The sequence below is a fragment of the Lolium rigidum genome, chromosome 3 (assembly GCF_022539505.1).
Source record: "Lolium rigidum isolate FL_2022 chromosome 3, APGP_CSIRO_Lrig_0.1, whole genome shotgun sequence".
NCBI classification, from domain to species: Eukaryota; Viridiplantae; Streptophyta; class Magnoliopsida; order Poales; family Poaceae; genus Lolium; species Lolium rigidum.
In genome coordinates, this window is record NC_061510.1 from 278,594,933 (window position 1) to 278,620,461 (window position 25,529).

Genomic DNA, 25,529 nt, shown 5'->3' on the forward strand with positions numbered 1-25,529 from the left:
TTTGGTCATTATAAGTAAAAAAACCGGCTTGTCCTTTGTGCTAAAAAGGATTGGGCCACTCGCTGCAATTATTTCTCTCGCATTTTACTTACTCGTACTTATTTCATCTGTTACATCAAAACCCCCTGAATACTCGTCTGTGAGCATTTACAGTGAAACCTTCATCGAAACTGCTTGTCAACACCTTCTGCTCCTTGTTGGGATCGACATTCTTACTTATCGAAGATACTACGATACACCCCCTATACTTGTGGGTCATCAATGATCACCACCACCCTAGCTACACCCTAGACACTCTCCCTAGGTCGCGCACGCTCCCGTACCGTCGCCATGATCGCCACCCTGCCGCGCCGGTACTGCAAGTACCCCAACGTCGCCAGCTCGCCACAGACCATAATTGGACGCGCCATCACGCGCGCTAGCTCCGCCTAGACGTCGCCTACAAGACGCGCCCCCTAGCTTGCCCCTTCGCCGCTTCAGACGGCCGCGCCATGGACGACCTCCACAGCACCCCACGGTCACCTCCCGTCCTATAAATAGAGACCATTTCAGCCTCCCTTCTCCACACAGAACCTGCTCCCCTCCTTCTCCTTGATCTCCTTGACCACCTCTCCCTTCCCAATTTCACCGGAGTAGCTCTAATTTCACCGCCGACCACCGTGACAGTAGTAAGAAGGCGACGACGATTGGCGCCACCCTAGCTTCTCCCTCGACCACCATTCGACTCAGCGTCATCGACAACGTCATTCGCCCGCCTCGCCGACCCCGCTGGACGCTGGTAAGCCCCTCTTCGCGACCCTCTGGCCGCCGGTAGGGTTTACTCTCCGGCGAGCCATGTCGAGGATGAGGACGACCCGCAGCCGTGCGATCGTCTTTTGATCCGACGGCCCTCCTCGCGTACCGTTTCGGGCTGGGAAACCACGGGCGACGAGTGGACCCCGCCGTCGGCCCCGCTCGTCCAGCGTGGCCGCCCACTGGGCTGGCCCGTTTAACCCCTCTGCGGCCCATTAGCATTTCCCGCCAAGCCCGATGAATTCGAATATGATTAAATCTATTTGGTTCAAATCCAATACTGCTGCCCACTTCAAATTTGAATATTTTGAAATCTACTAAACCAAATTTAACCAATCTTATATATTTGGAAAGCTCATGAAATTATCAACACAATGCCACTGGCCTCATGTCCAATTTCGAAATTAAATTTAAATAATAAAAATAACAAGGCAGGACCTTTTCTGAATTCAAATAAATATTAGAAATTATCTATAAATGATTTTAAGTTGCTTCCAACTCTAATAAATCACATTTGATATAATCTAATTGTTTATGCAAAAATATAGCATAGTTGTTTTGCATGATCATGGGCTAGAATCAAAATATTGGCTATGTAGTCACTACTAGCCCATTTAAACTATACCCAAATTTTAGGAATTTAAATCTATGAGGTATAGCACCTCATTTAAAACCCTTTCTCAAGTGATATGAAGTAATATGATGACTTCTACTGCATAGGTTCATACTTGCTCACTTGTAGAATTTAAATCAAAATAGTATTTAAATTGCACTAGTTATTTAAATCACATGAGATGATGAATCTCATTTAAATCACTTTTCTCAAATACTAAGTGTGAAGTGTTGACCTTGGTCAACATGGGATCATCCCTGGTTATTTGAGAAGATTAAATCTTAAGAAGGATTCAATGAGAGGAAATTATTTCTCCCAAACCAAAGAGGAACCCTAATTCTAAATTTTAATGAGAGGAAGTTATTTTCCTAATATTAAATAAGGAAACCCTAGAATAATTTTTGGATAAATGTTAAGTAGTGATACTAGATAAATTGGGTGAGCCAATAAGGCTAATTAAGATTACTTAAGTGTTGATTGGTGATTGTGTATCCTCGTATTCGTTTATAGACGCTAGTACCGGAGACTATCAAGAGGAGGAGGTATTCTACCAGGAGGAAGAGCCAGAAAACTTTGATCACCTCACCAATCAAGGCAAGCTATTACCAATGCAAGCTAGACTAATGCAAACCATTTTGGTTGCAAGATAATACTCTTGCAAAGTGCAAAGCTCACCATGAGCAAGACATTACCCCATTTACTTTATGCTTATGATCCTATTTCCCAGTTTTACTTTACAAGCTTTATTTACTTTTTTTTTTATCAAAGTACTTTTTGAATTATGATTCACTTGGTTAGTGCTGGATTAGTACAAGAGTATCAAGGTTAGCCTAGAAGCACAGCAAAGTACTTAGCACCCCTCATACATAGATGCTAGTGCTAAATTAAAAGTGACTACTCTAGTTGGGAACTTGTGAAATGAAATGACTTTGAAAACCTTGGAATGATGATTCATTCTATTGAAAGATTTTGAAGGTGAATATGACTTGTGAATGACTTGGTGAATTTTACAAAAGCGATGGTTGGGTTCGGATGCGATACCATTCCAATTTGAAAGTACCCCCACAATACCCAATATGGGTAAGGGCTTAACTAGAAATTTATGTGCTTTAGTATGGGTTCCCTACGAACAAGCGTCATCGGGGTTAGGCCGAAGGATGCCTCTACAACAAACAAAACGATACGATATGATGTGGAATGAGGTGAATGTCCGGCCCAAGCCCCGTGCGGTTCCGGGTTGATTGCGGTTTTCACTCGGGAGGCCAAGCTCATGGGGAGAGGTGCCTATACTAGAGTATGTAAGTGAAAGGTTATGGTTGGTAGTCCGCATACGGAGTATGGTAAATCAGGGCCGATTAACCACGACGGATTATTGCAAATATTGTGGCACAAGTGTACGACCTCTGCAGAGTGTAGAACTATTCGAATAGCCGTGTCCACGGTTATGGACGGTTGGAAAGGCCATACTGTTCCGTCATCAGACCATTTTCAAAAAAAGTGACATATGACTTGGGACTTGAATTTGAAAGGTGAATGGTGACTTTAAATTGAATCACAACAGAGTTGTGGGAATGACACTAATGTTCCCACTTGAGTAGTTTAGCAAATGAAGAGTCTTTTCTAAATGTTTATGAAATAAACTTGGCTTTATGCAAATAAACCTAGAGCTTAGTATCCCCTTACTAGAATTAATAGTGCTTACACTAGTATTAGTTTGCGAGTACTTTAAAAGTACTCATGGCTTTGTCCCTGGCTATTCAAATGGCCGGACTATGAAGGTGAACAACGAGTACGAGGAAGATGGACGGCGGGACGTCTACGACAACTAGGACCGCTCCGACGTCAAGCGTTGGCACTGTGGATTAGATAGCCACTACTACTTCGCTTCCGCTATTTGTGATGTTCGTTGATCGATAGATCAACCACTATTGTAATATTGGATCATGTGATCTACCTTTGTAAGACGATTATGTGTTGTAATAAATGATGACTCTATGATATTCAACTATTATGTCTCACAACAACAATATTCCTGGGATTGCGATGTATGGCATAATAGGCATCTGGACTTAAAAATCCGGGTGTTGACAAGTTGGTATCGAGCCATTGTTTGACCTTAGGAGACCCTAGTTAGAATGGACGTCCTAAAAACTTAGTTTCAAAACAAAGAAAGTGAATATTTCTGAAAACTTATTCTCACCCTTATCTTAAGATCTTTTCAAAAGAATAAATCCATGCTCTACTTTTCTTCATAATTGTACATAAAATTCTGCACACTTGATCACTTCATTAACTTACTTGCTCACAGATGAAGTACCAATGGGAGTCCTATCAGCTTGGTTCCGGAGGCGACCTAAGGTTCGAAAAGGAGTTGAAGCAACTAGTGGACTATCTAGAGCACCCGTATCCCGAGTTCTTCGGAATACCCCTCAAAGCTCAGTTAGGAAAACCACCTCGGTGGGACGTTTCTACTGATCTACGAAGGAAGCTTGATGCCCAAGTATGGGAAACCATATGGTTTTCTGTAACGGGAAACAATTGGAAGGAAGGACTAGACAAAGCTATGCAAGAAGCAATTTCCCGTCTGTGTGGACAAAATGAGGACAAGATCAAGAACACTCGCTTCATCTACTACCCAAGACATGACTCCATGGGAAGACCGATGACCATGCCCCCACCACAACCAAAGATGAACCCCTATGAAGCACCTCAGGACTTCGAGCGGTACAAAACCCGCAGGGATTTGGACAACGCCCTCGCCTCTCGCCAAGCACATTACCCGTGAAGACGAAGAATTCCACCACGAAGCGTAGTATTACCTAAGCACTTAAGTAGGTGTGAGTTGTATCGGGATCCCCTTGTATCGTAGAGCGCATGAATGGTTCTTCAAACCAACGGTGTGTTAGCTTTGTAATATGTGATGTTTGGTATGAATGAAAAAGTGTTGTTGGTTTTTACCCCCGCAACACTACTCAAGTTTTCAATTTATGAACTTTATAAAATTTTCACAAAACAAACCCTAGAAATTTCCCTCTTATCTTATCATCTACCTCAATATTCAGATGGCCCCACCAACCCGCAACGCCACCCAGGATGCCATGATGCAACTGCTGCAGACGATGATGGCAGACCGAGAAGTCGAGAGAGCTGAACGCCAAGCAAACATTGCTGCACTGCAACAGATAGCTCGGAACAACCAAGGCCATGGAAACAACGATCACCCTGGATCAAAACCGAAGAACTTTCAGCACACCAACCCTCCGGTATTCAACAAGACCGAAGAGCCCCTTGATGCCGATGAGCGGCTCCGGACCATGGAGAACAACCTCGAAGTTGCGGGAGTTGAAGCCGCGAGAAAAAGTACTGTTCGCCACCCACTACCTGTCGGGACCTGCCGGAGCCCGGTGGACAAGTGCCCGTGCAATGAATGCGGGACGGATGATGACCTGGGAAGACTTCAAGCTGAAGTTTAGCAAATATCATGTGCCCCAAGGACTGATCAAGAAGATGAGAGACGAGTTCCGTGAACTCAAGCAAGGAAGGATGTCCGTGGTGGAATACCGCGACAGGTTTCTCACTCTGTCAAGGTACGCCCGGATGAGACCGACACCAACGAGAAGAGGAAGGAAAGATTTCCGAACGGATCGCATGACGAGATGCAAAGCTGTGTTAGTGAACATTCCGTTCGCTGACTTAGAAGCCCTTGTAGACTCAGCCATACAGATGGAAGGAAAGCTGCATCAGGCCAATGAGAACCGCAAGCGCAGAATGATGAACCAGAATGGACCCCACCATACCCAGAAGTACCGCAATAACTCGTCTGGAGGATTCACCCCAAGATACAACAAGCCCCCTGCCCAGAATAATCGCCCCAACTACACCAACAACAACGGAGGATCCCCGAAGCCCGGAGGCAACAACAACAACAACAACCACAACAACAACAACCACCCCAACCACAGCAACAAAAATGGAAACAACAACAACCCAATACTGCCCCAATAACTGGAAGCAACACTGCTTCCGTCAACCCCAAGGACAAATCCACGATCAACTGCTATGAATGTGGAGTTGTGGGCCACTACTCGAATGAGTGTCCCAAGAAGCTTGCCAAGATTGCTGCCAACACCGCTGCACCTGCCCAGCAACAGCGTCGCTTCGCCGATAGAAGGAACCAGAACAACAACAACGGCCGCCTCTACCACATGAGCGCCACTTGAAGCTCGGGAAGCACCACGGACCATGCCAAGTATGTCTTCCTGTTAATAAAATGCTCAATCTCTCTTAGGAACCTAACTTTTCTTAAAATCTCGGGACGAGATTTGTTTAAGGGGAAGGGTTTGTAACATCCCAAGAATTTCAAAATAAAACAAATGAATTTCACTAGTTCCAAATTTTGGAACCAACAAAAACTTTTATTAAATAGAATATGATACATAGTGATCTTGCTTAATTCTTGTGTTATTGCTATGATTGCTTGTTATTAGTATTTGAAGTGATCTTAAACCCTAAAACCTCACCCCTCTTATCACCATCCTAGTTAAAATAAAATAAAAGGAAATTAAATAAGATAGAGGCATATGTGCCTATGGATATATTTATAAAACCTTACCCTAAGCTTTTCTACTTTGCTTAGAGATTTGGAAAACCTTCATACACCATACCTAGTACCTATCAAACCAATTTCAAGTGGTTTCCAAGAAAATTAAAAAGGAACTAAAAATGCCATAGAGGCATATGAGAGCAAAATAGCAAATTGTGATTTTAAGAATCTTGACCCTAATACATGTTATGAATGGAGGGATCACTCCTATATACCATTTCAACACTCAACCACACCAATTGGGTCAAGCCAAGTCAAATCTAAAATCAAATGCTACATATGCATAGAGGCATATGTGACACATAGCCATAATACCCAATTCTTGCCCTATGACTTTAAACCTTGACCAAATGTTGGGAAACCATCTCTCAACCTATTATAACACTAAATTGACCCTAACCCATGTTCAAGTAAAGCAAGATGAACCCTTTTCAAAAATAATAAAAATTGACACATCACCTCTTATGTGCTATGGCCATCTTGCAAATCTTTGACCAAGACCTTTTGAAATGGATTCAATGGTTGGAAAATGTCTCCAATAATAAGAACCACTTTAGAGTCAATAAAAGTCAAATCAATTGGAGGGAAATCAAATAGGGAGAAAATTCCCAAAATTCACTCACATACACATTATGCCAAATTACAAATCTTCACTCTAGGCCATAATTGCTTGCCCTCTTGATTGTAGAATACCTAAATATGATAAACTAACACAATTGCATCATTGAAACCAAAATCAAATGGAGAGAAATGAGAATGTGAGAAAATATCATTTTTTCACTCACACACACTTAGCCCTTTTTGCAAAACCTCAACCAAGGCCACTTTGGCTTGTGCCATTGATTGTAAAACTCTTATATATCAAAAACAAACACAATTGACACAAAGAAACCAGAATCAAACCAAAGGAAAAATCAAATCTCAATAACATGTGATAATGGTCATATGTCCCCATTTTATTTTCTTCACCACTTTGCCCCCATTTATCTCCTGTTTCCTCAACCAACTTTGGTCAACCAAAGCCATGTCATCCAAGACCAAGTGATGGTGAACAACTTTCATGTTGACCATTAGTGCTAATGTTGACCAGGTTGACCAGTATAGATTTGACAAAATAGGACTTTGAAACAAAGTGTAGATAACCCCATTTTGAAAATCTTGCAAATCTCCACCAAAATGACCACCACCACCACCTCTCTTTCTCTTTAATTATATGTTTGAGTTGTACCAAAAAGAAATCCAAAATTCCACAAAAATCTTCATGCGGCCATTGTGTCGAGCACCTTGTGTGCATAATCTGGAATTCATGTTACATGCTATAAACCACTGGATTTTAGCCTCTACCCCTTTTCATATGTGATCATCAACCTCCTGTACCTCCCCTGCATCAAGCCCTGCCAGTTTGCACTGAGTGGAGTGGTGGCATGATCAAAAACTTCACAATACCGAGCCCAAGGACACCACCATGCCGGCCACCGTGCACTCGAGCGACCTGAGCCCCTACTCTCCCCTACACCATGTCTACTGCCTTCCCTGCATCACCCTAAACACGCTCGTACTACCCCTAAGCAAAGAGACGCACGCTAGAAGCCAACCCGCACGCGCCCAGCACCTCGCCACGACGTGCCAGACACGCGGTGACCGCGCCCCGACCCAACCCTGGACGCGCCAGTACAAGCCCTCGCCTGGACTCGCTCGACCTCCTCTCCCTCTCTCACTTGGCACGCATGATCACCACCACCCCAGCTACACCCTAGACACTCTCCCTAGCTCGCGCACGCTCCCGTACCGTCGCCATGATCGCCACCCTGCCGCGCCGGTACTGCAAGTACCCCAACGTCGCCAGCTCGCCACAGACCATAATTGGACGCGTCATCACGCGCGCTAGCTCCGCCTAGACGTCGCCTACAAGACGCGCCCCCTAGCTTGCCCCTTCGCCGCTTCAGACGGCCGCGCCATGGACGACCTCCACAGCACCCCACAGTCACCTCCCGTCCTATAAATAGAGACCATTTCAGCCTCCCTTCTCCACACAGAACCTGCTCCCCTCCTTCTCCTTGATCTCCTTGACCACCTCTCCCTTCCCAATTTCACCGGAGTAGCTCTAATTTCACCGCCGACCACCGTGACAGTAGCAAGAAGGCGACGACGATTGGCGCCACCCTAGCTTCTCCCTCGACCACCATTCGACTCAGCGTCATCGACAACGTCATTCGCCCGCCTCGCCGACCCCGCTGGACGCCGGTAAGCCCCTCTTCGCGACCCTCTGGCCGCCGGTAGGGTTTACTCTCCGGCGAGCCATGTCGAGGATGAGGACGACCCGCAGCCGTGCGATCGTCTTTTGATCCGACGGCCCTCCTCGCGTACCGTTTCGGGCTGGGAAACCACTGGCTGATAGTGGACCCCGCCGTCAGCCCCGCTCGTCCAGCGTGGCCGCCCACTGGGCTGGCCCGTTTAACCCCTCTGCGGCCCATTAGCATTTCCCGCCAAGCCCAGTAATTCGAATATGATTAAATCTATTTGGTTCAAATCCAATACTGCTGCCCACTTCAAATTTGAATATTTTGAAATCTACTACACCAAATTTAACCAATCTTATATATTTGGAAAGCTCATGAAATTATCAACACAATGCCACTGGCCTCATGTCCAATTTCGAAATTAAATTTAAATAATAAAAATAACAAGGCAGGACCTTTTCTGAATTCAAATAAATATTAGAAATTATCTATAAATGATTTTAAGTTGCTTCCAACTCTAATAAATCACATTTGATATAATCTAATTGTTTATGCAAAAATATAGCATAGTTGTTTTGCATGATCATGGGCTAGAATCAAAATATTGGCTATGTAGTCACTACTAGCCCATTTAAACTATACCCAAATTTTAGGAATTTAAATCTATGAGGTATAGCACCTCATTTAAAACCCTTTCTCAAGTGATATGAAGTAATATGATGACTTCTACTGCATAGGTTCATACTTGCTCACTTGTAGAATTTAAATCAAAATAGTATTTAAATTGCACTAGTTATTTAAATCACATGAGATGATGAATCTCATTTAAATCACTTTTCTCAAATACTAAGTGTGAAGTGTTGACCTTGGTCAACATGGGATCATCCCTGGTTATTTGAGAAGATTAAATCTTAAGAAGGATTCAATGAGAGGAAATTATTTCTCCCAAACCAAAGAGGAACCCTAATTCTAAATTTTAATGAGAGGAAATTATTTTCCTAATATTAAATAAGGAAACCCTAGAATAATTTTTGGATAAATGTTAAGTAGTGATACTAGATCAATTGGGTGAGCCAATAAGGCTAATTAAGATTACTTAAGTGTTGATTGGTGATTGTGTATCCTCGTATTCGTTTATAGACGCTAGTACCAGGAGACTATCAAGAGGAGGAGGTATTCTACCAGGAGGAAGAGCCAGAAAACTTTGATCACCTCACCAATCAAGGCAAGCTATTACCAATGCAAGCTAGACTAATGCAAACCATTTTGGTTGCAAGATAATACTCTTGCAAAGTGCAAAGCTCACCATGAGCAAGACATTACCCCATTTACTTTATGCTTATGATCCTATTTCCCAGTTTTACTTTACAAGCTTTATTTACTTTTGTTTTATCAAAGTACTTTTTGAATTATGATTCACTTGGTTAGTACTGGATTAGTACAAGAGTATCAAGGTTAGCCTAGAAGCACAGACAAAGTACTTAGCACCCCTCATACATAGATGCTAGTGCTAAATTAAAAGTGACTACTCTAGTTGGGAACTTGTGAAATGAAATGACTTTGAAAACCTTGGAATGATGATTCATTCTATTGAAAGATTTTGAAGGTGAATATGACTTGTGAATGACTTGGTGAATTTTACAAAAACTGATGGTTGGGTTCGGATGCGATACCATTCCAATTTGAAAGTACCCCCACAATACCCAATATGGGTAAGGGCTTAACTAGAAATTTATGTGCTTTAGTATGGGTTCCCTCTGAACAAGCGTCATCGGGGTTAGGCCGAAGGCTGCCTCTACAACAAACAAAACGATACGATATGATGTGGAATGAGGTGAATGTCCGGCCCAAGCCTCAGTGCGGTTCCCGGGTTGATCTGCGGTTTTCACCGGGAGGCCAAGCTCATGGGGAGAGGTGCCTATACTAGAGTATGTAAGTGAAAGGTTATGGTTGGTAGTCCGCATACGGAGTATGGTAAATCGGGGCCGTTAACCACGACGGATTATTGCAAATATTGTGGCACAAGTGTACGACCTCTGCAGAGTGTAGAACTATTCGAATAGCCGTGTCCACGGTTATGGACGGTTGGAAAGGCCATACTGTTCCGTCATCAGACCATTTTCAAAAAAAGTGACATATGAATTGGGACTTGAATTTGAAAGGTGAATGGTGACTTTAAATTGAATCACAACAGAGTTGTGGGAATGACACTAATGTTCCCACTTGAGTAGTTTAGCAAATGAAGAGTCTTTTCTAAATGTTTATGAAATAAACTTGGCTTTATGCAAATAAACCTAGAGCTTAGTATCCCCTTACTAGAATTAATAGTGCTTACACTAGTATTAGTTTGCGAGTACTTTAAAAGTACTCATGGCTTTGTCCCTGGCTATTCAAATGGCCAGACTATGAAGGTGAACAGCAGTACGAGGAAGATGGACAGCGGGACGTCTACGACAACTAGGACCGCTCCTGACGTCAAGCGTTGGCCTGTGGATTAGATAGCCACTACTACTTCGCTTCCGCTATTTGTGATGTTCGTTGATCGATAGATCAACTACTATTGTAATATTAGATCATGTGATCTACCTTTGTAAGACGATTATGTGTTGTAATAAATGATGACTCTATGATATTCAACTATTATGTCTCGCAACAACAATATTCCTGGGATTGTGATGTATGGCATAATAGGCATCTGGACTTAAAAATCCGGGTGTTGACATGGTGTTAGCCTTGCATTACCTGTTGCTTCCGTGGAAGATAGACGCAGTTACAAAATGCCACCAACATCTGAAAGAGGAAGAGAACGAAACTGAATTATTTGGGGGAGTCACAGAGGTTCCCCTTCCTCTCCCCTGGTCGTCCCCCGCGGCGGCCCAAGGGGAGAAAACCCTAGCGCCGCCTTCCCGCTCCCCCTCTCCCCTCCCTCCCCTGCCGCCGCCAGCCTGTGCCGCCGGGCAAAGCCCGCGCGGTGCCGGCGGCGGCGAACCTTCCCTTACCCGGTGCGTGGCGGGCCGTGCGGGGCGGCGCTGATCCATGGCGGCGGTGCATCTCGGCGGAGGTCGGCGGGGCCTGGAGCGGCAGCGGCCGGCGAGCTACGTCAGGGGCGTCCTCTCGCACATGGAGGCGGCAGTGGTGGCCGCTGCAGCTGCGCGTGGTGGCTGTGGTGGTGCATGGCGGCCGGGCTCGATCTGGGCCTGTGCGGGCCGGCGCGGGCCGCGGCTTCGGGGCGTGGTGGCGGCGCGAGGAGCTTTGTCTCCGGCGTGCTGCGTGGGCGCAGCTGCAGTGGTGGTTGGCCGGCAAGGGTGGCTTCCTACCTCGAGCTCTTGCTGGCCGCCGGTGAGGCCGGTGGTGGCCGGCACTCCTCTTCGGCGACGGTGAGGCCGGTGTGGCTTCTTGCCTTTCTGGTGGTGGTCCAAGCCAGCATCTGCATCTACGTCCATCGTCTCCAGTTCGCCGCTGGCGGCATCGGGGATACGGTGAAGGACCAGGGTGAAAGCCCTGCCCGGTGCTTCCGGTGCGGATCACGGCGACGCCCGAGGGCGCCGCTTCCTTCCTGTGCCAGGGGAAACCCTATGTCCAGCCCATCGGGCAAGGCGGCGGCGGCGCCACGGCGTCGTTCTCTTCTTGAAGACGTTGTCGAGGCTACTTGGGGAGAGGCCGATGTATTACTGGAGGCTGGACATTGCGATGCGCTGCCGGTGTTGGCTGCTGGCCAGGGCTTGGGGCTTCGAGGCGCTATGTACGACGTGGTGGTTGCAACCTAGTCAGCTGCTTCTCCAAGTCCGAAGGATCCTGCCTTCTCCTCGCCGACTCTTCTAGGCTCATGAGGGGAGGTACGTTGGTCCGGGCTGCCTTGGAGTCGCGGTCGTGCTATGGTGGTATCTCGCTTGGTTCGTGACGCGGTTCGGTGGCTCCGTGCTCCATCTCCTCACCTCTTTTGGTAGGATGTTGGGGGCGGGTCGTTCTCATCGGGTCGTTTGTAGCGGGGTGTTGTAAGCCGCTTGGCTATGTATCATCTTGGGTGTGTGTGGAGTTGTATCGGCCGTCGGCCTCTTCTTCTATGTGATTGATACGTCTTCCAGGACGTATTCTCGAAAAAAGAAACTGAATTATTTGGCCCCATATGGTCTCTGTTAACCAAATATGGATCGACAACTGAAAATGTGGATATGTGGTAATCATAAGTAAGCCAAAGAGTTTACAATAGGAAATATAAGATGAAATAGGTGTCATCTAACCTTATCTAATTTCATCTAATGTCTGCCCAAATCCAACATCCATCAGCTTATCCTGAAAATCAATATACAGGAGGTCAAGTGGTGAGGCAGAAATTGAACCATCGGGATACTACAGCCTGAGATATGTAAAAAGAAACTAAGAACTATATGACATTAAATCTGCATATATTTCACTCTCCTCAACCAATACTTGTAAAAAACTAACACTATTGCCCATTGACATTTACGCAAGCACGTTGTGTACACACCTGCAACCTCCTGTGTGCCGACGAACGAGGATGGTGTTTTTTGGGACATCAGAACGTAAGCTACTGACTATACTTTCGAAGTAATTCTACTACCTAGGGGCAACTAATTGAGACAAAAATTAGAGCAGTCATCAGTGATATTCAGTTGACTGTGCATTACTCATGAAGGCAACAACTATAGGCTAAAAACTATCAAATTGATAGCAACCAATATTTTGCAGTTTGTGGTGCTAAACTACTGAAACACAATTACTGAGCACGTAGCTAGGTGGTTGGTACCACATAACAGATTGAGCAGCCAACCAGAAGTTGTCAAAAACAATTGCATGGAACATTGCCATCGGATATGCTATCTTGACTTCCTTTTCTTGGTAAATTTATCACCTAACAATGCAAGCATGATCATTAATACTACATACAACAAATAGTAGTCTTAGCCACAGCCTGAAAACCGTTACTCCATAATCGAGGTAGGTCATTCTCTCATGTATAAGTATCAACATTTTCAAGTAAAGTTACTGCAGCTTGCCCTCCTAATTAATCTTACCCGATTGTGTTATATCATGTGAATAAATATTCATTAACATGAGAGTTGCAGCTTCTGGTAGGTATCTAAGTTGCAGCTTCTGGAAGGTATCTTGAAACATGTTCTTCGGTGCCTAATGTAACAAAATTCCTAGCAGGTCCATTAGTCAACCTGCTTTGATATGCTAAAACAACTTCCTGTACAACCAACGAAAGTATAACAAGCAATAAAGACTGCAGCTTGTAAAATAATTTATAAGACCGTCTCTCAGTTTATTTGTAATGGTTTAGTTTCAGTGCTTTCTCAATTACTGTCATTAAGCTATATTAGTGAGAGCAATGATGTCATATTTAATTGTCCTTTCTATAGTCAAACTTTCTGCATACTATGGTCAGTACGCTATCTATTAACACAAGAACAAAATTGAGAAATATAACCTTTACGCAACACCTCTCACATCATCTCATATTCTCATGAATTAAAATTTGCTGAAACTGAGACCATCAACCATCAGCAAGGAAAGGCTGCGTGGTTTAGAATTCCATGGTTCCTATCAATAAAATAGGTAGCATCTGTAATAACCATGAGTAAATAAGCAAGAAGACAAGTAAATAAAGTGCATTTTTCTGCCCAATGAAGTAAACATGAAGAAACATAATTCACTCAACATATTACATGGTAACTTTATGTTTAGAAACAGGCTTAAGGCCTCATTACAATGTAATAACCGAAAACAAATGAGAAGTGAAATCTAGGATTCGATAGGCTCCATTTCTATATTTGAATCTAGGATTCGCTGGCACAAATTCCCAGAAACTACACACTTGAAAATTTAGAGGGGGCATTGTTTACTTACAGATAAACAATAAACACATGCTTTCCTCATAGTGCAGCTGAGCAGACGTAACAACAGCCAAGAAAAAACATCCTCCCATAACTCCTATCATTTAATTTCCAATCAAAACAAATACAAGGATATAGGTTAAATGCACTTACCACCAAGAGAGGAAGGCTCTTTGCACAGAGAGAAAAACATAGACCATGATCATATCATATTCACAAGTCATACTACCTCACATACAAAATCACAGGAACCAGTAGAGTGTAATAATAAAACAATATAAGCACTAACCATCCCACCGACCATAAGAGGTAATAAAAGCCAGGAATGGAACAGTAATCATTAAACATCCCATTAACCATGTGCTTATATAGTATCTTCGAGGTCGTTGTCTTTCATCTGACTCAACGTAGTCATATCCACCTGACTACATACTAAATACAGAGCAAAATAGTGTATTCAGAAATCCAGTAACCTTCAGTTGTACTTCTTCCTGCAAAACCACATAGAACAATGTCAGACAACTCCAGAGACAATGTTAATTACAGAATGTAATACCAGAAGCCGTGTATGCTTAGATATAAGTAAATATGTGCATTCATGCTGATACCACAGGGGTAAAACCAAGGTACTTATTGTGCATATTCTTCTATCTGGTTTATAAATTGCTAGAGAGGTATCTGGCCACAACTGCTCTCTGAAATTATATGAGATATCCATAAACAGAAGGTCGATGCTCTAAAACAGAATGCATACCTGAAGGTTGATTTTCTATTGTAATAAACAAAGTATTTACATCAAATGTACATAACCTAGGACTTAACCTTATGAGATAAGCACAAAATCACTTATGATAAAAGCATTCCACAAGTCTGAGAAGGATTTGAGAGGAAGCTTGCTTCCATCACATGAAGGATCACTCGGAAAAATAGGAAGAAATCAAACAACATCACATATCACATGTAGGCATAGTAATGTACTGCTTCTTATAAGTTTCACGACACAAATATCACCTCGTAGCACCTTTGGTCTTGAGATTAGGCACTTCTCTTCATAAACACACAATAGTTGGCCATCTCAAAGCGAAGGAGGCTGAAGCACAAAATAGAAAAGTTATTTATTTTTTACCACATTATTATAGCAGCAAGCATTTGTACCCTGACCTAAAAGTACATAAACCAAATATATAGCTAAAATTATTTAACTTTCAACCCCCGAATCAAGATCACTTCTGGTAATAATAAACCAAATTTTAACTTTGTCAAGTGCAAAGGATCTGATCTTTTTTGGTGTGTGGCTTGGTACATGATTATATTAGTGCAAGGATAGATCACATCAAACCATGTTATCTACAGAGGCAAGTCTGGTAGGCCCAGAAGTAAGTCCAAGATACATGAAGACCAAAAGGTGAAGAACCAAAACAAATTTTCCATGGCATAAAGGTAAATAAAACGGAGATCTGATTAAGCATCATGTTTCACGTACACAAAGTTGGCTAGTTGATAGGAATGAAACATAATTAATGTAATTGTTCCTATGCGTGAGTGCAATTTCATTTTGTTTTCTAACAAAGCTATCACTAGTACTGCCAAACAACGTAGGTGCAAATACACCTACAGGTTAACGGTTCTCACCTAAAATTTAAAAATAGCTATGACACTCTTCCTTATATGAGAACCACAGCTCAACCTGCACTTCACCGATGTATATGAAACTAATCCAATCAATCGATTTGCTGAATAGACAAAAAAAAACTAAGTCAGCATGTACCTCATACAATTTTAGCAAGTAAGAAAATTAGCTAAAAATGACTCCTACCAAACAGTCGTGAATATGGAGCCTACTGGATAACATTTCTAAAATTTGGTTGATATTCAAGGCATCATTTCAGCATATAATTGTTCTGGGTAGATGTAAATTGAGTGTAACAAGCTACTGAGTGTGCTGCATATGAGTAGTATAATTGGTAAACAAAAGAGCTTCTGGCTTGTTGTGTTGACACTTCTTTTTCATCAAAATTATTCAGCTCAAGCCATATCAAGACTCACTACTCAGTGCTTAGTACTCTGAAGAGATAATCAAAGACCCAATTCAGCTCAAGCCATATCAAGACTCACTACTCAGTGCTTAGTACTCTGAAGAGATAATCAAAGACCCAAAAAAGCTTCTGGCTTGCTGTGTTGACACTTCTTTTTCATCAAAATTATTCAGCTCAAGCCATATCAAGATTCACTACTTAGTGCTTAGTACTCTGAAGAGATAATCAAAGACTATACTACTCCAAACAGAAGTGTGTCATGAGAACAATTTTCAATTAACCAACATGCAGTACCACTCCAAATAGAATAGTTTTACTCCACGCGCATGAAGTCATGTGCAGGGGAGTACATGAACAAGAAGTACAGGCATGTATTCAGACCTGTAGAATCAGGCGCCATAGGCAGATCACCGCGAAGTTTACCAGTCATGGCTGAAGCGGATCATGACGAGCCACTCGTCCTCGGCGACGATGGCCCGGTCCACCACCCATCCGGAGTGCAGGTGCGCATCCCCGGGACGAGGTACCTCCGCGGCGACCGTATCGCCGCCACCGGATCTCGGGTCTCCGCCACCAGATCTCGCATCGTCTCCACCGGATCCGCGAAAAAGGTCAAAAACTGAGGGAAACGACATGGGCGACGGCCCTGCTCCATCTCGAGCTCGTCGACGATGGCCAATCGAGCTCCATGGAGGAGGCCGGCCGGCGAGGTGAGGAGCCGAGGCCTGGGAGGAGGAGAAGGGAGGGTGGTGGCCAGGGAGGCGGAGCGGCGCCGCCGAGCGCGGCAGGAGAAGGGCAGAATGCGGATTGGGGGAGGAGGGCGCGAGGGGATTGGTAGGAGACGCGCGGGGCGATTGGGCAGGGCGTGCGAGGGATTGGTGGAGCGCTCTCCCCGATTTGCGAGACGCCGGGCCGGGCGGGCTTTTTACCGACCCATGGATAAAATGCGGGTCCGCACGAGGGCCTCGCACCCTGGAGACACTGTCAAAACGAAGACACGGGCTCTCTTGGTAAGAATAGACGGCTGAGATTGGACAGAGTCAAAATCGGACGACTCGCGTGCGCTGAGCGCTGTGAGCCCCCCTATGGGGGGCATCATATACAACGTTAGATGTCCATTTTTTCGATATCCATTCCCAGAACTCTGCATTCCGTAACCAAGACTGAGGCATGAATTAAACCCTTAAAATTGTACAGAAAGAAGAGAAACACATAAAAGGTTTATGCTCGAGTAAATACTACCTAAAAATATCATGCTTTAAATTGACATTTTCCTTGAATTTTCAGTTATTACCCAGAGTAACACAGGAATCATCACCAAGGACCCCCTGCCAAGAAAAGAACGCAGGCAGCCTTCGAATTAAACCAAAGCATGTACTGTACCTCCAGCAAGAAAACTAATATAATTACCAATATCATTACCTCACTCTTCCAGTTATATTTGACCAATTCCAGTTACAGGTAGCAAACCTTAGAAAAGTTAGAATCAGTACCATTCAGGCAAAAACATTAAAGAATATTTGAGCAATATCATTACTTCACCTTCCAGTTATATTTGACCAATTCAAGCGAACATATGTACTGCAGATCAAGCGTGCAGCGGAGGAATGCCAGGATCAAGCGTTCCCTGCAGTCGATGCCATTGTCGCCTCCATAATTGTGTGGAGCATCGATGAACGAACAGAACTCGCCGCATCACTCTGTTTCCACAAACCACCGCTCCCCACTGCATCTCTGCGACATGGCACCCAGGACTGGAGCTGCCGTACATGGAGGCGATTTGCACAAAAATAACCTAAAAGTGGAAGAAAAGCACAGACTAACCCTCCGGCGAAACTATTTCACCAATCTAACCCTTTTGTCTGGCGCCCCTCCCACGGGCGCCACACATGTCCATGTGGCTCCCCTCCTGCCGGCGCCACACACTCAGCCGACGTGGCGCCCTCGCCGCTGAGCTGGTGCGCCCATCCGACGTGGCAGCATGTGTGGCGCCCCTCCCACCGGCGCCACACATGCACTTGTAATCCCCCAAACCATACTGTGAGACAATTCCTCTGGGACTTAGCCGTTTTGCGAGGCTCGATGTGTGGCGCCGATGCCACGGGCGCCACACATCCACTTAAGTGTGGCGCCCGCGCCCGCGCCCAGCCCGACCCTTCTTTCTTCTTTCTCTTCCTCTATCCTTCTCCTCCCCAACCGCCGCCGCCGCACGCCTCCCCTTCGCCCCCCCCCACCAAATCAACCAAGGAATCATCAGATCTATCCGGCCAACTCCTTCCTCCTCCATTCCTCAAGGTATTCCCCTTCGATTCCCTCTGATTCATCCAATAGTGTTGGTGGATTTGGTAGATTTGGGTATGAACCCTAGATTTGGTAGATTTCTTAGATTTGGATATGTAGAAATTTATGTTGGTGGAACCTACATTGTAGTATATGTGTTTGAACCAAAGATTTGTTGGAGCCCTAGATATGAAATTTTACATGTATGTGTTGAAATCCTATGTATGTATGTGTTGAAATGTGTAATATTTGCCTAGTAAATGCATTCAAATTTGTTACATATGCCTAGCAAATGCCTATTCAAACTTGTTGCACTCAAATGTGTGTATGTATGGGTGATTCGAAAGTTAGATATATTGTCTTACATATGTATGTATGTAGTGAAAGGCAAAATTGGAGCTTAGCAAATGCCTATTCTATTGTCTAACATATGTCTTTTATGTGCCTAGAAATGGTATGTCTTACGAAATTCATATGTGTGATGTATTTGGATATGAACTCTCATGTATTTGGATATTCTCATGTATGTGTTGCTCATTTTTGTTAGTGGAATGACTCATAACATGGTTGTGTAAAGATGTAGGATGGTGTGGCTTCTGGATGAAGAGTACGACAGGGAGCACCGGGCTGTTCATATGACGGAGAGGGGAACGGATCTTCACCCTTTGAAGATTCGTTACCATGGCACAGCGGATATACCTTATGACGAGAGGTACACGGAGTTCATCCGGCCTACCGGTCTTATGCCGTTCATATCCCTTGTAAGCCGTGGGGGGCCACACATGAACCCCTCGGCACTCACCGCCCTTGTCGACCGGTGGAGGCCGGAGACTCACACCTTCCACTTGAGGGCCGGCGAGATGGCCCCTACTCTCCAGAATGTTTCCATGATCCTTGCACTACCTATTCAGGGCGAGCCACTGTGTATGAACACAGCTTCTGATGGGTGGCGCCGAGCGGATGGAGGGGCTTATTGGCGGGGCTCCTCCGCTGCCAACAGAACCAAAGAAGAGAGTTCCCGCCGGCGCGTCTTTCGAATGGATCAGGACTAACTTTGGAGAATGCCCGATAGAGGCCGACGAGGACACTCGGAGGACGTACGCCCGCGTGTACTTATGGTACATGATTTCGAGGACTCTCTTTCCTGATAGTGGGGGTAAGCTGGCCCATTGGTGTTGGCTGAAGGCGCTTACGGTGTTGGACGACCGGTGGAGTTGGGGAACAGCGGCACTTGCCTACCTCTACCGGCAGGTGATGATTTGTTCTATGTACTATTTTCCTATAGTAGTGCGCTAGACAAAGTAGTAACCAAATATCTTATGTACGCAGTTGGACGAAGCTTGTCGCAGGACTGGGAGCAGGACTGAGAGCGGCGGTATTGGTGGATGCATGCTCCTACTTTCCGTATGGAGCTGGGACCGCCTATCAGTTGGGCGTCCCAGGGTACTCAACGAGACGCCATGGCCTCATCACCCTCACTTTCCTGATCGGGAGCCCACTTGGGCATACCTTTGGGACAATGTCTCGGAGATGACGAGCGATCCAATGGTCATGTACGAGGCAGTACATCTGCGGAGTTGGACACTCTTACCGCTGAGCGGGTAACCGACCACTGCGGAGTTGCAATCCTAGTTTTGATTGATTCTACTTGGCATGTTCTAAATAATTGTATGCTGCGAGTGGAATGGGAGCCATATGGCAGCTACTACCATATTGGCGCGGGGATGGCTGACCTGAACCACAAGTGCACGGAGGAGGCGCGGTTCTGGCGTATGCGCTGCCCACTCATATGCATGTGGCTTGTTGAACACCACCAGCCGCAAAGAGTGATGAGACAGTTTGGGCTGTATCAGGAGTGCCCACCAATGTGGCAAGACACGGACAAGGCGCTTCATAGGTAAACTTCTGGAATCATGCGATGGAAGATTCTTGATAGAAGAGGTACAAACTAACTTGTTGATTCTTGCAGGCTTGATAGGCAGCGGCGAGAGGAAGATCACAAATTGGCCGGTCCATCATAGCGGCCACATCGCAGCGTTCCAACACTTGCTTGGAAGCGGCACGGAATGCTGGCCCTGAGCAGATTGTGCCTCACGACTTCACCGCTTTCAACAACTACCTCGAGTGGTTCCATCAGAACACGCGTATCGAGTTAGTGAAGCGCGCGTATTGTGAGGAGATCTTGGACGACCCCATCCAGTTCGATGAGGTTGGGCAAAGCCGGCACGACACTTTTGCTCGCGAGAGGAGATCGACTTCTATTGCTTCCGAGCTGAACTTCGTGGTAATGGATTCTCTCACTAACTAGTACATCATCTAGATTGCCATGTGCTCGCTTAAATTGTGTATGCTATGTTTGTCACAGCGGGAGGAGATCCAAAAAACAGGTGAGGAGTGCGAGGTTATGTGGGAGCAGAGCGGGAGAGATGAAAAGCCTGTCGGACCGTTGCGGAATTTCATTAAGGTATGATCACCAACTTTGAATGTACACTATTATGTTCTGGTGGCTTTGTAACCATGAGTTCCATGACGCAGAACACTGCACGAAAGATGCGGCGGTTAGCGAACTTGCTAGGTTGCCGCGAAGGAGAAATCCCTACATCCTTCTCTTCTGAAGAACAGGTATGGACTATTTTGTTGCTGTGAAACATGTTCTTACTAATTTCAACTTTTATAATCTCATGTGTTCATGTTTGTGAAGATTCCTCCTGAGGACGACCTAATTCTGAGTCAAGGCATACTTCCAAAGCATACCTCCAAGCAAGCCCCACGGTCAGCTTACCAGTTCAAGCCAAGGGGCAAGGCTCCAAACCGGTACACTCCGAAAGATTATGTCAACCGAGGAAAGAAGGTTGTCACTGAGGAGGATGACGGGCCGCCGCGGAGATCAGCTTTGTCGAAGATGAGGAACGACGAGCCGTTCTCTTCAGATGAGGAGGAGGAGGAGGAGCAGGAGGAGCAGGAGGAGGAGCAGGAGCAGCAGGAGCAGCAGCAGGAGCAGCAGCAACAACAGCCAAGGCAGCGGACGAAGAGGATGGCCGTCCGGAAGCAGCCCACGAGGACGGCACGTCGAGGACGCTACTAGGATGTGTGCTACGTGTTGTTGTGAACTCTATATTCATAAGTATCTATTTGTGAACCCTATGTCATTTCGAACCATGGTCTGTAATGCTACTTGTTGTTTGAATCTACGTGCTACAATGTGACCTATGAAGTGTTATATGTGTATGTCATGAAATTGCTACTTGTTGTGTCCAATGTTGTACTCGTAACTGTTGGAGTTTGGTAGGATTTTTCATGATTTCAACACAAGTCCATATGTGGCGCCCTTCCCACTGGCGCCACAAGTGCTAGTGTGGCGCCCGTGGCATCGGCGCCACACATGCCAACTTATATGAACTATTGGGTCCAAAACATCCAGGGGCTCCGGACGATAAGTCCTTAGCCGTTTTCGCGAGCCTCTATGTGTGGCGCCCGTGGCATCGGCGCCACACAGGTTAGTGTGGCGCCCGTGGCATCGGCGCCACACATCGAGCCTCGCAAAACGGCTAAGTCCCAGAGGAATTGTCTCACAGTATGGTTTGGGGGATTACAAGTGCATGTGTGGCGCCGGTGGGAGGGGCGCCACACATGCTGCCACGTCGGATGGGCGCACCAGCTCAGCGGCCAGGGCGCCACGTCGGCTGGGTGTGTGGCGCCGGCAGGAGGGGAGCCACATGGGCATGTGTGGCGCCCGTGGGAGGGCCGCCACATGGGCATGTGTGGCGCCCGTGGGAGGGCCGCCACACAAAAGGGTTAGATTGGTGAAATAGTTTCGCCGGAGGGTCAGTCTGTGCTTTTCTTCCACTTTTGGGTTATTTTTGTGTAAATCGCCGTACATGGAGCACCGCACCTGTGCCCGACGCCATTGGCACACGTTCTTACCTGCCAACTCCACTTGCGATTCTATTGCATTGCACCTACTACATGGTCCGTCCTCTGCCACGGTCCTCTGCACTCCTGCTTGCCGACGGCGTCACAGGCATCCTGGTGGTCAACTGGTCATCCATGTTACAGGTGGGCGGGTTCCAAGCCACGCTATGCTCTCTGAGCCGGAGCAGTCGCCAGCTCTTTTGGTCGTCGGGCGCCAAAGCCCAAAGGCATGGTGTGGGACTGGGTCACTGGGGGGGGGGGGATAAAGGCTGCGTCTAGATGAGGAGCTGTGGCGGAGAAGCTGGACCGGGCGACTGTCGGAGCTCCTCGGCGACAGTAGAAGGACCTCAACCCGGTAGGCCGCTTGCAATGGATGAGACAGCAACAAAACTAGAGGACCTGCACCCAAAGACACAAAGTGGTATATGATCGCCAAGGATAGAAAAGACAAAGACGTTGACGCACAACTGGAGAATGTGGTGCAAAAGGAGGCCAACCTCGCCAACGGCCACTCATAAGAAAACCTACAACAAAAACGAAACCACACATTGTAAGAGAAAGAAAACAATACGGCAAGGGTAGAATCAAATACAAACAGAACCAAAGAAACGGAAAAATCATCCGAACAAAACAAATTGGAACCGATGAGGGAGTGAAAGAATCGCAGAAAAACACATCAGGAAAATCAACAAAGCAAAACATATCCCTACCCAACGCAGAAAAAACAGGAGATCAAAATCCAATCAATCAGAACGTCAACAAATCAGAACCGCTTTCGCAAAAAGAAAAGAAAAAAAAAACAAATCAGAACCTGATGAAAGAAGAAAGGAAAAGATCACGACCAGACGGGAAGCGGATGTACTGAAGTCGCAATGGCTCGCGGTCTGTTGGAACTAGTTAGCGTCTGATTTTAATTCATGCATGTATTAGATCAAAGATAGCACATAGGCTGCGGCAAGTACATACGTTGGGTTACATGCAAGCTGATGTGTCAGTGTTAGTTAGCTGGCTATATGCAAGGCGCATTGTGTTTGGCCTAGTCGTGTGGCCGTTGGAGGAGTCGCACTAGTGCTGAAAGTGTGTGAGCATGCAGCTAGTTAGTGGAGAGATTAGTGGATCGTGGTAGTTAGTGCATGCCGTGAGTGGCCGGCGTGGTGCTTAGGCTGTTAGCTTGTGAGTTCGTACCTTGTATGGCTATATAAGTCTGAACAAACGAATGAGAAAGAGAGGGGCCTGCGGGCAGAGGAAAGATGTAGCCTGTGTAGTTGCCAAGGAAGTGTTCCCGTGTGGCAAAGCTGCTGTGTTCCTTCCTCCTTGCGTGTGTGTTCTGCTCCTCTGTGTGTGTGTTCTTGTGTGCGTTCATGAGAGAAAGAAGAGAGTTGAGAGGTAGAAGAAGATCAGGGGCTGCGAGGTGCAGCCCCAACACGGTCTTGCATCGATTGCCGGCGGTGGTGCCTCGCCATGCCCTAAAAGCACACGGGCTAGGGACATGGAGAGTGTATCGGCCAGACTTTGGTCGGTGGGGAGATCCATTCAGGAGCTTTCTCGACTGTTCAGCCCAAGCGGTGCTTCCACGGGAAGGATCTCGGTCGGGAGAAACTTCCATCGGAGGCGGATGGAGGTAGAGATCGTGCTTAGAGAGATATTCTGGAGATCCACGAATCCAATCCAGAACAACTCGATAGCTCGGTGGAGGGTTCTAGCACCGCTTTGACTAAACTAAACCAAACACCCAAAGAAAGGAAAGGGAACACTTGACAGCTCTAGTACTTCGAGTTGTTGCTACTCACACATATAGTGGACAGTGGACACACACGATCAACTGATTAAACAACAACACTGTCACTGGGAGGAGATTTCAGCAGTACATAGAGGAAACCGGTAACCGGTAACCGGTAGTCCTCTGCCACGAAAGGAGGCAAGGAAAAACACCGAACCGATCAAATTGACTCAATGAAGAAATGAAGAAGGCCACGCATCAGGCAAGGACTGGAGGAACAAAAGGATAGTAGCCAAATCAGTTAAGGATAGGCTAAACTATTTAGCCTTTATATAGGATATAATAATGAGTTCAACTTATTAGTCCGAGGAAAATAATAAATAGAAAAGGTTCACATCTAACAATGGAATGCGACAAATGTCTTAAAATAAGGTAAAAGTAGTCCCAAAATCACAGCAAGAAGTCAAAATGGATTAAACTCAGGATCAAATTCAAATTAGTTCAGAAAGATTGTTGAGACCGAATAAATGTTCTCACCAAACTGAAATTTAATTTATGCTCATCAACACGTACAGCTATGAACCCATACATAGTTGAATCTTCACTCACCCGCTACGAGGCTGCCTTCACAACCCCCCTATATAATATGTGCGGAAAGAAAAATTGTTATATTCTTTCAAGAGAGGCCAACAGGGTGTGGCGAGTGTAGTTTTGTGGATCGGCAGAGGGGATATGGAATAGTAGATAGTGTCCTGTGAAGAAAGAGAGTAATTGCTGCTATTTTGTGGAAAACGCGAGTCACATTACAGACTGAAATTTTCAGACCTGAACATATCGTGGGTTTTCTCCAACCAAATAAAATGATACTAGATATCCAGAAGAGTTGGAGATGTGGGAATGGGAGAGGTCAAGAAACAATTGCCTGTAGTGGCTCCAGTAGTGACGACGCACTGCAACTGAAGCAGTCGAGTTGGTGGCTCGGGTGACTACTGCACGGATGGATGTTGCCCTTTGTATTCCAACGCTAGAAGTCAGCCGTTAGTTTCTCTTTAGCTCACACCAAAAATCAGTCCCAACAATTCAATGGTAAACAACACGAGGCTTGAATCACGGGAAATATGAATACGAGGCGCGCTGAGGCTCTAGCGGATGCAGGCCCTAGTGTTACTAATTTAGTCGTGCCGTTCAAAGTTTATTATTGTCCCGCACATGGTAGCCTTGGCATGTAAGTAATTGCAGCAGTATATGTTCTTTGAGATATTGGTCATCACCAAAGAAGGAACTTCAAATGAAAAGAGAGGAAAGCTTATCCTTGAGAAGAAAAAGCAGCCAGCGTGTTTGACTGGCTCAACGGTTTGGCCTATGGTGTAAAATAAGGTCCAAAATGTATGGTGATGCTATATTTACGATCTTAACAAAAATATACTAGTACTTGTATACATAGATGTTCATCAACTTAAAATTGTTAAGGCAAC

At 45.6% G+C, this 25,529-nt stretch overlaps 3 long non-coding RNA genes across 7 annotated transcripts in view; 1 reads left to right on the forward strand and 2 right to left on the reverse strand.

The window, feature by feature from the left end:
• LOC124703471 overlaps positions 1-13,798 on the reverse strand; it is a 28,488-nt gene extending 14,690 nt beyond the window's left edge. Inside the window, exons 1-3 of one of the 2 annotated variants that reach the window (XR_007003121.1) lie at positions 13,285-13,798; positions 12,490-12,541; positions 10,970-11,038 (exon numbers count right to left, since the gene is read on the reverse strand). This is a non-coding gene — a long non-coding RNA (uncharacterized LOC124703471). Of the gene's footprint in view, positions 1-10,969; positions 11,039-12,489 lie in introns of both variants that reach the window. The other variant, XR_007003120.1, reaches the window with a different exon arrangement.
• Positions 13,799-14,286: 488 nt separating this feature from the next.
• LOC124703472 lies at positions 14,287-16,866 on the reverse strand. Of its 4 annotated transcripts, none has more exons than XR_007003124.1 (3): positions 16,566-16,866; positions 15,739-15,839; positions 14,287-15,196 (listed from the first exon to the last, which is right to left on the reverse strand). It is a non-coding gene; the product is annotated as an uncharacterized LOC124703472 (long non-coding RNA). The 4 variants fall into 4 exon arrangements; XR_007003123.1 differs by having other exon boundaries at positions 16,524-16,866; XR_007003125.1 differs by lacking the exons at positions 15,739-15,839; positions 16,566-16,866 and adding an exon at positions 16,524-16,542.
• Positions 15,458-16,324, forward strand: LOC124703473. Its single transcript, XR_007003126.1, has 2 exons — positions 15,458-15,546; positions 16,131-16,324. It is a non-coding gene; the product is annotated as an uncharacterized LOC124703473 (long non-coding RNA).
• Positions 16,867-25,529: the final 8,663 nt, after the last annotated feature.